The 14,343-nt window shown below is 55.8% G+C and overlaps 1 long non-coding RNA gene across 2 annotated transcripts; it reads left to right on the top strand.

Moving 5' to 3' along the window:
• Nucleotides 1-9,500: 9,500 nt before the first annotated feature.
• LOC144379690 (uncharacterized) lies at nt 9,501-13,923 on the top strand. 2 transcript variants are annotated; one of them, XR_013443028.1, is made up of 4 exons: nt 9,501-9,785; nt 11,543-11,662; nt 12,733-13,077; nt 13,201-13,923. It is a non-coding gene; the product is annotated as an uncharacterized LOC144379690 (long non-coding RNA). The 2 variants fall into 2 exon arrangements; XR_013443027.1 differs by having other exon boundaries at nt 12,733-13,923.
• Nucleotides 13,924-14,343: the final 420 nt, after the last annotated feature.

Raw genomic sequence — 14,343 nt, 5'->3', positions numbered from 1 at the left:
TCTTAGACAATATCGTGAGCGAGACCCCAGACCCCAGGCCTGGGAGGCCGGGCGTGGGTGCCGTACGTCTGCCAGGGCCACCTTAACAAACCCCACAGGCAGAGTGGCTTAAACACCGTAAATTATGGTTTCCCAGTTCTGGAAGCTGGAAGTCTGTGAGCAGGTTGTGCAGCCCTTGCTCCCAGCTCCCAGCACTCCTGGGCTTGTGGATGGCGTTCTCCTTATGCCTTCACGTGGCCTCCCCCGCTGTGTGGACCCCTTTCCATACAATATTCTTTTTATAAGCAACCAGTCATTTTGCATTAGGAACTCCCCTACTCTGGTAAGACCTCATGGTGACTAATCACATCTTCAATGGCCTCATTTCCAAATAAGGTCACACTCTGAGGTTCTGGGAGTTTGGACTTTGACATATGAATTTTTTGGGGGGTGGGGGTGGAGAGGGACACAATCTAACCCCTTAACAGGAGCAAAGACCATAGTACCAGGAACCCCACTGTCTCTAACCATGACAGCCCATGACGCAGCCCAGCGGGTAGCCTGGAATGAACACCTCTGAACCCTCTGAATGTCAGCTGAGCATCCAGGTTCTGTGTCCCTCAAGACGACAGTACCCTTGCTGGAGAACATCGTCGTTGTCGGGGTCTGCACCTTTGATGAGTTCGTGGAAATGAAACCCCAAGAAAGGTAGGGGACAGATGCCTTCAGGGACAAGAGGAATAAAGTCCCAGAATTGCAAGCCCTGTCTCCCCACCCGCGTCTCTGCCTTCACTACGCCTCTCCCTGGGCTCGGCCTGACTCAGACTGTCTTCTCTACATAGTGGCAGGAAACAAGGCCACCGGCTGCCCCTCCCACCTCCCTGCTTTGCCACGAGGGTGGAGTCAAGACTGGCTCTCTGTATGATGAAGTTTCACACTGGGGGAGGGCTCTGGTGGGTCCAGCTGGTGTCAGGCCAACCCCGGGCCAGGGACTTACCCCCGGCAGATGAGCGGCAACAGCTGGGAGTTGGGACGGACATCCAGCTGCGGCCAAGCAGCTCTCACCAGAGTGGAGTGGGGATCCATAAGCTCTCTTGAGCCAAGCAGTTGGATTGTTTTCCCGAAGAAGAGGCATGTCCTTCAGGACAGGACCAAGAACGCTTCTGTGATTCCCTGAGTGTTAGATCAACGCCCCAACAGAGCACTGCGGAAGTTTCACTGTGTTTTCCTTTGCTCCTTGCCAGGTGCGGAGCACACAGAACTCACAGAGCGTTTCACTCAGCGGGTTGGGGTTCTTCCCAGACGTGGCCTTTGGTAGCTCTGGACTTGGAGGGAAGAGGTGTGTCTGGGAATCCTGGCTTGTCTACTCCTGGCTGTGGGAATCTGGGCCAGATGCATCCCCTTTGAGCACTGGGGGGTCCAACTTGAAGGTTCTGCAGGGTTTCTGCGCAGGTTAAAATGATATAATTTTTTTTTTAAGCTTTTATTTATTTATTTGACAGAGAGAGAGAGAGATTGCAAGGGCAGGAACACAAGCAGGGGGAGAGGGAGAGGGAGACGCAGGTTTCCCGCCAAGCAGGGAGCCCGATGCGGGGCTCGATCCCAGGACCCTGGGATTATGACCTGAGCCAAAGGCAGACGCTTAACAACTGAGCCACCCAGGTGTCCTGAAAATGGCATAATTCTTGCTCGGGGCCAAATGTGTCCCTCTAGAATGGACGTATGAAGTCCTAACCCAGGACCTCAGAATGTGACTGTGTTGGGATAGAGCCTTTCAAGAGGTGATGAAGGTAAAGTGAGGTCAGGAGGGTGGGCCTTCTCCAATCTGACGCGTGTCCTTCTAAGAAGGGGAGGTCAGGATACAGAGACGCAGAGGGACGGCCGTCCACACGCTGGGGAGGGCGGCCTGGGAGGAACCCGCCCTGCCCACACCTGCATCTCGGACTCCCGAATTTCTGTAGTGTAAGGCCCCGGTCTGCGGTGCTCTGTGGTGGAGCTCCAGCAAACTGAAGCAACCCGGAGGGCCTCAGCCTGACGTCCAGCACACCGTAGGCAGTGACGGGTGCTCACTCGTGCAGCGAGCACACTCTCAGCGTCCTTGCCTGTGAACATCCTGTGGTGTCCGGGCCGAGCTCTGGGGGGAGTTCAGAGAAAGATAAAACTGTAAGCCCCATCAGAGCGGGAGCTCAATGGGCTCTGAAACAGGCAGGAATTTGGGGGCCTGCAGAGCGAGGGCTTCAGTGGGTCCAGGGTTGGCTTATCAAGCAGCTAAGCCGCATCCTATCCCTCAGGACCCGGTCTGTGTGCTCTCCAGTGGCGTCCAGCGTCAGCGTCCCCCAGAGCCTGGGTCTCTGTCGTTGGAGGACACCTGTCAGTGTCTCTGAGTTACGTACTGTCCTTAGAGGCCCCAGCAAGCTTCTCGTGCGTTCACAGACTCGGCCCGGATCACTATGACACAATGCCTGTGCCTACGGGTCTATCTGGAAGCCCTGACCCATCATGAGTGAGAAAGGAGGGACTCAACCCTAGACATGGGGTCAGCCCCCTAAATGTCATTGCTGGTGAAAGAGAGCAGGGAGGGAAGGATGGGCATTGAGCTTGTCGACCACAGTGTCCACCTGAGTCATCGCTGGGCCACTGGGACTGTCCCCATCAGCCTCTCGTAGGGCCTGGCGTTATTGTCATTCAGATTATGACAGCCCAGAATACAACATTTGGAAGAGACTTTGCAGTTGGGGAGACAGGCCAGAGGGCAGAAATGGCCTTTGATGCACAGGGGACAGAAGCCAGGCGTCCCTCCTCACCACCCGCCTGGGCTTGTCCCTCAGGTCGGTAAGCACGAGGCCCTGAGGACACAGGACGTGCTTGGCCTTGGTTGGGAGGAAGTGTTCCAAGCAGCAGGGGTGCATCTACCCAGGGGAGGCTGGTCTTAGGCTGGCCGGGACAGACGCAGTGTCAGGAGGAAATTCATCATTTTCCATCTTGAGTTGAGGGTGGAGAGAGGCAGAGAGAGCCCAGGGCTCGGAAGCCAGCGGGTGGAACAGCGCTGCGAGGACCCTTCCGTTTCCTCACCTGTCTCTGGGGTAATTAAGTCCCTGGTTGGGGGGTCACGTGTACATGCAAAAGGGTCTGCGTTGGACTTTGCAGAGCCCCTGAGGGTCCCTGAAATGTCCCACCTGCTTTTCGTTAAAACTGTTGATGTAAGTTGACTTGGCACATCGTGATGCGTCCTGAGTGAACAGTCACAGACCTTCACAGCGGTGGTGGCCTTGCTCGGGCAAAGCGTCGCTAAGAGGCCGCATACCCTTCCAGACCGAGAACCACACGGAGTCTCCCCGCACTGTGTGGACGGCAGCGAGGGCGCGCATCCGGCTTGCGGATGGACGGGAGCCCTCTGCAGAGTGAGAGCCGGCTGTCCGCGGCCGGAGGGGTCCTTCACTTCTCAACCCATTGTTCTTGTTCTGCCAAAAAAGAGCAGCTCTCGGGGATCAAACTCTGAGGATGAGGAAGGCAAGGGCTTGCCCGTCTTGGGGGTGGTGCGTGGATGGGAGGCCCCAGCTGGAAGCTGAGTGACCGGGTGGCGCGGGGCCTGTCTTCCGGAAGTCTGGTTCCGGTTCCTTCCAGACTCTAACGTCACACCCATCACAGTGTGCAGGTGGTGGAAAGTGGACAGAAGGCAGAGCAGAGATTGTTGATTAGAAAAGAAGTGATTCGCACGCTGTGCTCTGGGCACCGTGTTGCATGCTTCCGTGCACACTTTCACTCAATCTGGGGTCTGGGGTTGTAGGCCACCGTTCCCCCGCCCACGGAGGGGACTCTGAAGCACGGAGTGGGTGAGAAACTGGGCCAACGTCACGTGGCAGAGCCGGGACCAGAAGTGGGAGCCCCAAGCCCAGAGCCGGGCCTCGGCCGTGCCCCCAGCGTGGGCGGGCGTCCCCACGGAGCTCTCCAGACTCACGCACGCTCCTGGGGTCTTCGTGTCTGCCTGCTACCCTCTTGAGCCCTTTAGGAGTTGAACAAAGGAGTAGAGATCTTTGAATAAGAAAGGAACAAATCCACCATTTTCTAGGGTCACTTAAAAAACAAGCAGCAAGGACTCGAGCACAGTGGGGACCCTGGCCCCGGCTGCCCGGGTCTCTCCGGCCTTCCTCCTCACCCTGCCCTCGGCTGGCCCTGCCAGACCTCCTGCTGTTTCGTGCCAGGGAGGGTCTCCCCGCCTCACCGTGTGGGCCCGCTCCCGTCCCCTGAAACGTCTCGTCTTTCCCGTGGCCTTTCTGACTGGAGCCCCAGCACCTGGGTGAGCACCCTCGCCAGCAGGACCCCCGTCCCCACCACACTCCCTGCGCAGGGTCTGCTCTCCCCTGTGGCCCCATCGTGTCGCCCCCACTCGGCCTGGACTCCAGCCTCCCCTCACTAGGCCGGGCATCTGCACCTCAAGTGCAGTGACCTCTCCCAGGCTGGAGTTCTCCCCAAATGCGCACCTTCCCTAGGTTTCCACGCCCGCATAAATGGTGTCCCTCTTTGCCCAGTGGCTCCCCTGGAGACCAGCCTTGGTGGCGCCTTTCCCTCACCCCATGTGTCAATCCAGCCAGCAAGGCCGGCTCTTTCTTCCAGAGTCTCCCTGGTCAAGGTCGGCCCTCCTCAGCTCTCCTCAATGCCCACCTGTGCTCGTATCACATGCTTTCACTAACCTCATTTTAACTGTCTTACTTCCTCCATGAACACAAACTGCTGGTGAGCAAGGACCTCGCCTTCACCGCCGGCGAGTGCCCAGACTCCTAGAAGGGCGCTGGGAACAGAGCAGACGCTTGCAGGAAGAATGAAGGCCACTTTCCTTCACTGGGGTCCCTTTCGTGTGGCGAGTCAGGAGCCTGCCCCCTGCAGCCTGGGCCCCTCGCATTTACCAGCCGCTCAACAGAGGCTTGTTAAATGCACAAGGATACATCAACAACATCAGCCACTTTTAACTTTTCCTAAAGTGCACAGCCCAGAGGTCTTTTAAGTTCGATTCTTACTGTCCAAGCCACCACCCTTGGCTTATAAATTAATGTGCTTTCTTAACACTATTATCAAGATTGGCTTTTAAGTTTTAAGACGTTAGGTCTCTGAAGCTAGTAAATTTCTTTTAAGTCACATGAGAAAGAGCCATAGCTGGGAAGGAAATTTGGCCCACTCTGTGGCCCTGAGGTTTGCAGAGTGGGTCTATAAACTACCAAGGAAGAGAATAGCAACGAGGGTGGGCTCCCCTCCCTCCTCCTCCACCTCCCCTCCTCCTCCACCCCCCTCCCCTTCTTCAACGGCTTGTGTTCCATGTGGTGGGGACACGAGAGGCAAGACTCGGGCCCCAGCCTGGAGTCCTCGCTCTGCAGAGGGCAGCGGTGATCGCGTGCCGTTGAGGGGGTGGGGCGGAGGATGGCTCGGCGGGCTCACCCGTTAGGGAGGGTGACAGGGAGCCCCTGGGACGGTCTCTGGATCCATGATGCTTTCAGGAGGTAAGGAGTTGATGGGAGAGAAATGACATTCTAGGAAGCACGCAGAGCAGGTGCTGGGCGTGGAGATTCAGAGGGAGAGCCGCGGGGGCCGGAGCCCCAGGGCACCCCACCAGCTGTGGAGGACTGTGAGCGGGGGACAATACGGTCAGCGTTGGGGAGCTCCGCACAGACGTCCGTGTGGCCGATGGGCTGGAGCAGCACAGGGGGCCGGAGACCAGCTGAGAGGTTCTCGTGTGGTCTGGGTGAGGAGTGACGGAAGCCGGACCCGGGAGACACGGACAGTGATGGCGGCCACGGGGTGGCAAGGGGCCACGTGGGGGCCTGGTGGCCTGCTTGATACGGGGGAGTGAGGGTTGAGTCTGGGACAACTGACCCCTGGCCCGAGCCACCAGGAGCACGGCGGTGCCATCCAGCAGCATGAGAAATGTCAGCACGGAGCAAGGCTGGAGGGGAAGACAGGAGTTTAGGGTTTTTTTTAATTGTGGCAAAATACGTATAATATAAAATTTACCAACTTACCCACTTCTTTTTTTTTTTTAAGATTTTATTTATTTATTCATGAGAGACAGAGAGAGAGAGAGAGAGAGAGAGAGAGAAAGAGGCAGAGGGAGAAGCAGACTCCCCACTGAGCAGGGAGCCCGATGTGGGACTCAATCCCAGGACTCTGGGATCATGACCTGAGCCGAAGGCAGACGCTTAACCCTCTGAGCCACCCAGGCGCCCTCAACTTAGCCACTTCTAAGTGCACAATTCAGCGGCAGCAAGGACGTTCACACCGTGTGCAGCCATCACCACCACCCTCTCCAGAACTTTCTTCATCTTCCCAAACTGAAACTCCCTAAGTTCCCCAGGAGACACTGACTTCCCTTCTCCCTCCCTCGGCCCCCGTTGCCCACCCTCTTCTCTCCGGCTCTGTGAACGGGACAGCTTCGTATAAGTGGGCTCACGGAGCATTTGCCTCTCGGTGCCTGGATTCTCTCACTTAGTATAACGCTCTCAAGGCTTTCATGTTGTAGGAGGAGGCGGGACGACATCCACTCATCCAGCGATGGGCGCTCAGCTTGCTTCCCCCTCTTGGCTGCCATCAGTGATGCCGTGTGAACACGGGTGACCGCGTGACCCCTCGCCGCCGCGCCTTCCATTCTCTTGGCCGTGCACCTGGAGGTGGGGCTGCTGGGTCAAATGGCAGTTCCATTTTTAATATTTTGAGGAACTGCCACACCGTTGAGTGAGCGTGGGGAGGGGGCCGCCGGGAGCCTGTCATCAGAGAGGCCGTTCTGACAAAGGTGGAGTCAGAGTTGCAATTCAGGGCTGGGGTCGTCTGAGGGGATGACACGCCTGGCGGGACCACGGCAGCCACCGCATGGTGGACACGGCCGTCAGCAGGCATCGCTGGAGACGGGGGAGAGAGAGATGCCAGAGATTGTCTGTCTCCTTCAAACAGGGGCGTCTCGTGTGCTCCAGGGTGGATGGGAGGCTGCCGAGCGTGCGGACCCCAGCGAGGCTGGACGAGTCGCGTCTCTGGTCTGTGTGTCCTTCCCCATCTGCACGTAATGGTGACTGCCCTGCACCCCTCACAAAGCCGTTAAGAAACGAGCGAGGTATATTTGGAAAAGCTTTGCAGTTGTCGAGTACTTCTGTATCTAGTTACCATTCTTGCATAAAAGACGCCAAATAATGATAAAGGATGGAAGCCTCTAACCGAAAGGAAATACATGAGGACATCCTAACGCAGGACACCCTCCCCTGATCTCCTCCCCTGACCACTATGATTTTCTGTCCTTTTCCCCAACATTGGCTGAGAGAGGAGGGGGGAGGCAAACTTTTAAGTCTGTTAGAATTAACTTCCCTAAGCTCTTTCCTGGCTTAATCCTTAATCATGTTCCTTCACTCCCCAAATCGTCCTGGTGTGCACGATGACCACCTGCCTCTGAGGCATCTGGGAGTCTCTGAAAAGGTACATTTCTGGGCTGCATCTCAGCGAGTCATCAGAACCTCTGTGCCGGGTCCGGGATGTTGCATTTTATTTGTTTACCTATTTTAAGATTTTATTTATTTCTTTGAGAGAGAGCACGCATGAACGGGGGCCGGGGGAGAGGCAGAAGGAGAGAGAGAACCTCAAGCAGACTCCAATCTGAGCGCAGAACCCGACGTGGGGCTTGATCCCACGACCCCGAGACCATGACCTGAGCCGAGACCAAGAGCCGGCCGCTTCATAGACTGAGCCATCCAGGCACCCCTGGGACGTCGCATTTTAAACAAACCGGCAATAACCTTTGAGAAGCAGTGTTCCACGGCCACGTCTCGAAGGGACAGACATAACTAGAGATCATACGAGTATTTTATGAAGAGAAGTGAAGTCCAGTGGTTAAGGGAGAGAACTGCTCTTTCCTGCCACTTACCCTAGTGTTTTCTCTGTACAGCGGCGTTGCCAGAAAGATCTAGGCTCGCGTCCAGGAGCATTGCCACCCGGACCTGAAGACGCCCCTTGGCGGAGCATTCTTGGCATGAGACGGGATGTGAACCGCAAAAGGACTCGCTAAGGTCAGGGTCATCCCAGGTGAGGGCTCACTCCCGTGATTCCCACTTTGGTGTGTGTGTGAGCGCCCGCCGTGTGTTCGCCGTGTGAAGTTCCCTTTCATGGGCGTCCTGGTGGGTGTGTCGGGCTCTGCTGTTTGGTTTCATGTGCATTTCTCTGGTGAGTAAGAGGTTGAGCACCTGGTGCAGGTGGGAGCCTATTACTCCAGGCGAAATAACAGGCCAAGAGGTCGGGGCAGCTGGGAAACCAGCCGGACGACACCCGCTTCTCCTGGCCTCGTGACTGGGTTGGACATTCCCTCTAATTATCCCGGCCTGACCCCACCCCGACTCTTCGCGGGAGCCCGTCTCGACGCCCAGGCCCACATCCCAGAGGCCCAGGCAGGGCTGTTGTTCTGTGAACTTGGCTTGCAGCCTGCCCGCTTGCCGGCCGCAGCGGAGTCCCTGCTAACCCCTCCTCGTTCCTTGGTCGCGGAGAGAGCGTAACTGTTACTAGCAACGCAGTCACCGAATGTGAATACCAGTGACATTCCTGATCCGGTTTTAACGGCAGAAGCCAAGGAACTTGGATCTGCCTGGCGTAAAGTTGAAAGCTACTTGGAGAAAGCTTTTTTGTTTTCCATTTGGTAAAATGTCAGGAAAACGTTTGGTTGACAAGCTAAAAAACTCTAGTAGTGAATAATGTGTCCAAGAGCAGCCAAGTCCTTCTTACCAGAATCTCCTAGACACGGCTTCTGGATTACCCATCTGGAAAGATTCTTACTCGGCCAATCTCGATGCTGGACTAATTTCAGAATTTGTGATAATTCAGACACCAGTCGATCTGAAGTTAACTTTATTACTTTTGAAGATGTCAAATTTGCCAGGCGACGACCTAAATTATCTGGCAGATGATGTGTTTTCCAGTTCTTTTTTTTTTTTAAAGATTTTATTTATTTATTTGACACACAGAGAGAGAGAGAGAGAGAGAGCACAAGCAGGGGGAGTGGCAGGCAGAGGCAGAGGGAGAAGCAGGCTCCCCACAGAGAAGGGGGAGCCCGATGTGGGACTCGATCCCAGGACTCCGGGATCGTGACCTGAGCCGAAGGCAGTCACTTAACCAACTGAGCCACCCAGGCACCCCTGTTTTCCAGTTCTTGAAAGGCGATTGCTAAGTGTCCGCAGTGAGGTGTTAATTGTTCAAGGTGACAAAGCCTGAGAGCCGTGGGCCTCTCGAGGCTGCCTGGGGCTGTTTACGCACCTGGGGGGGGGGCAGGGCGGCAGCCACTTCAAATGCTTTCAGGACTGAACTGCACAAAGGTGCCCCAATAAACCACAGATGCCACCTGGGTGCCAACTCCACCCCCCCAGAATTATTTGTCCACTCTGGGGGTGGGGGCGGTGCATGGAAGGACATTCCTAATTTCTGCCATCAGTGAGATTACTGTGTTTATTGTGCTCAGTTGATATAAACCTGGCAAGAAATGAGTAGTTTGCCAGGGATAGGAATAAAGAGGAAACACCCAATGTTCGGCATTACAGCACAGGAAACCCGCCGCGGGCAGCCCCCGCCCTTCACGGACACTTCTCTCTGCTCGGTCACTTGTCCTGAAGCCAGCGAGCCACGGCAGGGGGGCCGTCTGGGTTCTCCCACACATTTAATGCCCTGACCATGGATACACGGTCATGTCCTCTCCTCCCGCCACAGCGTGGACTGGGTATGAGGGGGGCGCCTCCCAGTTCCTGAGCCTTGGGCTGAAGCTCATGAGGAACCAGTCTGGGAAACAATGCTGTGTGGTAAACAATGGGCCCTCCGTGTGGTGTTTATACTGAGGGTTTGGGGTGGAATTAGATGTTCTTGGAGCGCTCAGGGGATTGACCACACTCAAGGAGTCCCTCCTCTCACCCCAATAGCCTTACAGAGTCCACATGTGTTCTTTTGTTTGTAGACGGGGTTTTTTCTAACCTTTCCACTGAAGGGAAAGTGACCTGGGCATTTCCCATGTCAATAAAAACCTGTCCTCGCCATAATTCATAACCCCGTGTGGTGTGCCATCATATAAACGTGCCATACTTGACTGGAACACCTCCCTCTGGTAGGGTCTTGGGGGAGAACGCCATATTCTTCTTGAGCAAGGCTGTTTGGTGGCCGCACGTGGACATGATGGTCTCGAGTAGGCTGTGTTGATTTATCTAACGTGTAGTACCTTCCACGTTGTCCATGAGGAAACATTCTAGGCTGACGCTGCTTACGATGCAGGTCAGGGGAGTATTGCCGGGATAACCAGAATTTAACTATTTTTATGAAGATCCACGATGCTGACCTTGACAAAGGATTCCTCCAAGAGTAAGTGATAAGACAGACACCATGTGGGTGGCTGGCGAGACACACGGCTTGGTTGTTGGACGACATTCCCGTGTCCAATCACCGCCAGACTTACTCAGGGGAGGAGGACAATGGATGGGGCGTCTGGACAGCCTGACTCCTGGGGAGGTGGCTCTGAGGACCGAGAGCCGTGGTTAGATGGTTTGGGGTGGGGGTGGGCTCTTTTGATTTCTTATCAGGACCGGATCAGAGCCTCGGGGCCGCCTGGGCCCTGGTGGTTCAGCCCAGCTTTGCTCCCCGGGGGAAGGGGGAGGTCAGTGGTCCACCGGGGTCGATTCTCACTGTTCTCCAGGAGTAGTAGTGCTTTATTTTTAAAGGTTTAAATGGAGATCTAATTGACACATAGCACTGTGTTAGTTTTAGAAGTACAACATAATGATGTGATCATGTATCTTTTGGAAAATGATCACCACAATGGGTTAATATCCATCACCACACATAGTCAGATCTCTCCTAGCCACTTTCAAGGATGCAATACAGTCTTGTTAACTAGAGTCCCCGTGCTGTACGTGGCATCCCCAGGACTTAGTTATCTTCTAGCCGGGAACTTTATCTTCTAACCTTTTGAGCCCCTGCACCACCCCCCCACCCCCGGGTGTCCGCTCTGGGCTCAGTGGCTGGCTGGGAACAGCGCGGGACACGTGGACTGGTCTGGGGGGTGTCGGACAGCTCCGGAGTGCGGCCCGGGGCCCTGTGATTAGATTCCTGTAGTTGGAGGTGTGTGAACCCCCATATTTGCTCTTCAGAACAAACCCCACGTCCTCCCGCAGAGTGCCCAGGCTTCCCCCAACACGGGAGTGCCCCAGTGACCCCCGCCCTGACTCCGTGTCACTGGTCAGTTTCCTCAGTTCTAATTTAGGGTTTAATCGAGGTGCCTTTGGTTAAAGAAGAACCGACACTCTCCCTGGGTGGAGTAAGCAGGCAGTCGGGCATAAGGCAGGGAATTCCTTAGGAACCTAGGGCATGAAGCTGTCTCTGTCTCTCTGTGTCTCTTTCTCTGTCTCCTCTTCCTGTGTCTCTCTGTCTCTGCTCTCCTCTGTGTCTCTGTCTGACTCCCCTCGAGCTCTGCAGACTTGCTCCCTCTGCTTGGCTGCGACCTGCTACATGGTGCTGCCCGGGATGGGGTCCTCGGAGCCTGAGCCCCCCACCCCCTCCCACGATCTTCCAGGCAGTACCCGGCACGCGGCAGGTGTCTACGCTGGGCCAGAGCGGCATCGAGCACCTACTCAGCAGATGTGGCCTTTCTTTGTCATTCTGGAGGACAGTCTGAGCTGCTCCCCACGATGTGGTCAGTGAGAGAGCACCCCTGCTTCTGAACCCCCAGCACCTTCTTCTCCTTCTGTCTTAGCTGTGGGCAGGGCCCTCAGCAGCCCGTGTGCTAAAAGGCATGGGGCTAGGGTTCTGGCCTAGGCCTCCCTCCCTGGCCACTGGCCATCGGGCCCAGCGACTTTCCTGGGCCCTGTGGCGATGCCCAAGGCCAGGATGCGCCCTTTCCCTCCTCCCCCCGAGGGGCCTGCTGAGGGAAGCAGTGGTCAACTCTGAAACCCTTTACCCGCCCCGCCGCAGATTACTTCAGACTGATTTGCTTTGCAGCCTGTGAATATTGGCTGGTCCTTCTGTTTCAGAAACTTAAATAAATAAGGAAACACATAACACTTTTTTATTTAAAAAAAGGCCACGACAAAATATGGGGGGGGGCCGGGGCCCTCTGCCTGCGCCTAGTTTCCGGAACATTCTTCCTGAGGTGGAATGAGGTCGTCCTAACATTTTCAGGTGATGTTTACTCATGGCCACGCTTGATTCCTTCTAGGCTCATTTCTGAAAACCCTGGAAGGGTTGTTAAAGAGTGTGTGAGAGGCGGCTGGCCCTGAGCTTTGATCTGACTGCTTAATTGCCTTTACTAATCACGCTGAGATCAAGCGGATAAAAATAGCCTCCAGGGTCGGAGGGTGAGCGAGTCCCCCCATGCCGGGTCGCAGGGCAGCAGGGCTGAGGTCTCCTGGACTCCGGCTGGCAGGCTGAAATCGTCGCTCTAATTAAATAAACCAACCTGAACCGCTGAAACTATGCAGACCTCACGACAGGAGGTTTTAGACCATTTACTTAGGGAGAAGTGGAAAGAAATTCGGAAGGCACACTTCCTGAAGAGATTCAAAATTGTTTTCCTGAGTGCTTGGTTCCCAAGCAAAATGAGAAGGCTCTCTCCGTCTCTGCTGTCTCTGTCTCCCTGTCTCCCTCCTTCCCTCTCCCTCTCCCTCTCCTCTCTCAGGGTTTTCTCTCAAAACTTCTGAATAAAAGGCTTCTGTTTCTGAGTATTGGCTAGAGCTTCTCCTCATTTTGGAATGTTCTGATCACCAGCCCATGGCCTGTGAAACCGGACTTGAGACTCCTCCTCTCCTACAGGAAGGCCTCCAGGATTACTCTCTTCACCTTCAGGTGAGCTCATCATTTCTGTCAGTGCTTATACAGTTAGCCTGGATGTCATTTTACACTTATAAGGATTTTTTTTTTTTTAATGGACAGAGAGAGACACAGCGAGAGAGGGAACACAAGCAGGGGGAGTGGGAGAGGGAGAAGCAGGCTTCCCGCGGAGCAGGGAGCCTGATGCAGAGCTTGATCCCAGGACCCCGGGATCATGACCTGAGGCGAAGGCAGACACCCAACAACTGAGCCACCCAGGCACCCCTTATTTTGCGCTTATAGGTAAATCCCTTTAGAACGCATTTTAGAGGCTTCATTTGGGTATATTTCAGCTTTGCAAGCAGATTGTGTTATATCAGGTCTGAAATGATTGTTTTTGTTTCTTTCCTATTTCTCCATGCTGAGCTCCTGTCACCTGTCACGCCTTCTCCAGTAACCTCGGGATCCAGGTAAATGGTATCATCATCTTCCAGACTCCCAGGCTTTGAACCCGGAAGCCCTGGAAAGCATCCTGGCCCTTGGGCATGCTGACATTTAATGCCACAGACGACTTCGGGCCAGCCGCGTAACAGGATTTCACACCCCCAAAGTCTGCACGGAAGCATCTGTGCTTAGCAGTTTCAGAGAAAGGACGGAGGCTGTAGAGTCTGACTCTGGGGCGGAGGACAGGGCTGGGGAGCGGCTGGTCTGAAAGTGGCCTTTGGTCTCCCAGGACTAGGTGTCGGGGACTCGAGCCCGCTCTGCCACCGGCCGCCTGTGAGCCCCTGGGCAAGGCACCTGACCCGGCCACCCTGGGCCCCCGGGGCTCCTCGGCTGTCAGAGGGGTTAAAGGCACCAGCTCCCCGACCTTAGGCGGGAGCAGGTCATGGCGGGGAGGGGCTTTCTTATAGACCCTCAGGGTATCTTCTGGGCTTAAGATTCATAGCTCTGAGTGAAATACAGGTACACTGGGAAAAGAAAGCCGATGTAATTCAGTTATTCTGGTTCAGCCCTCCAGGACCATCCTGAAGCCCAGCCCAGCCAACCACACCCTCACGTGGGACAGTGGGCCCTGGGCCCAGGCGTCTCCTGACAGGCGTCGGTCAGCCGCGGGTGGGTGGCCCCCGGTACCCCCGCCACCCCCCCCAGGCAAATAGCACCTGGCAAAGCTGGGTCACCAAGGAGCAGAGCTGGAGGGGCGAGGGTGGTGGGCATCCTCAGGGCCCTCGCGCGTTCTCCCCCAGAACCAGGGCTCTGAGAGTTTCAGCCACGCGGGCAGAGCTGGCCCGTCCCGCGGGATGAGCTCAACAAATAGAAGAAGCCACCGCGGGCTTCTGTGGTGGGCGCGCTGACTCCGTTCCACAGTGGTGTTCAGGGCCCGGCTCTTCGGTGCTCCTCAAGTTACCAGCAGGAGACCCACCGGGTGGCTCAAAGCATCAGAAATCTCCTCCTGCAGGCTGGGCAGGACTCGAGAAGTTCCGGCCTCGCTGCTGGCTCCCGGCTACGCTTCGGTCCGTGGCGCTCCGTGGCGCTCCGTGGCGCTCCGTGGCGTGGGGCTGCGCGGCCCCC

This window comes from Halichoerus grypus, chromosome 12 (assembly GCF_964656455.1).
Source record: "Halichoerus grypus chromosome 12, mHalGry1.hap1.1, whole genome shotgun sequence".
Lineage (NCBI taxonomy): Eukaryota > Metazoa > Chordata > Mammalia > Carnivora > Phocidae > Halichoerus > Halichoerus grypus.
This window is presented reverse-complemented; position numbering and strand designations above follow the sequence as displayed.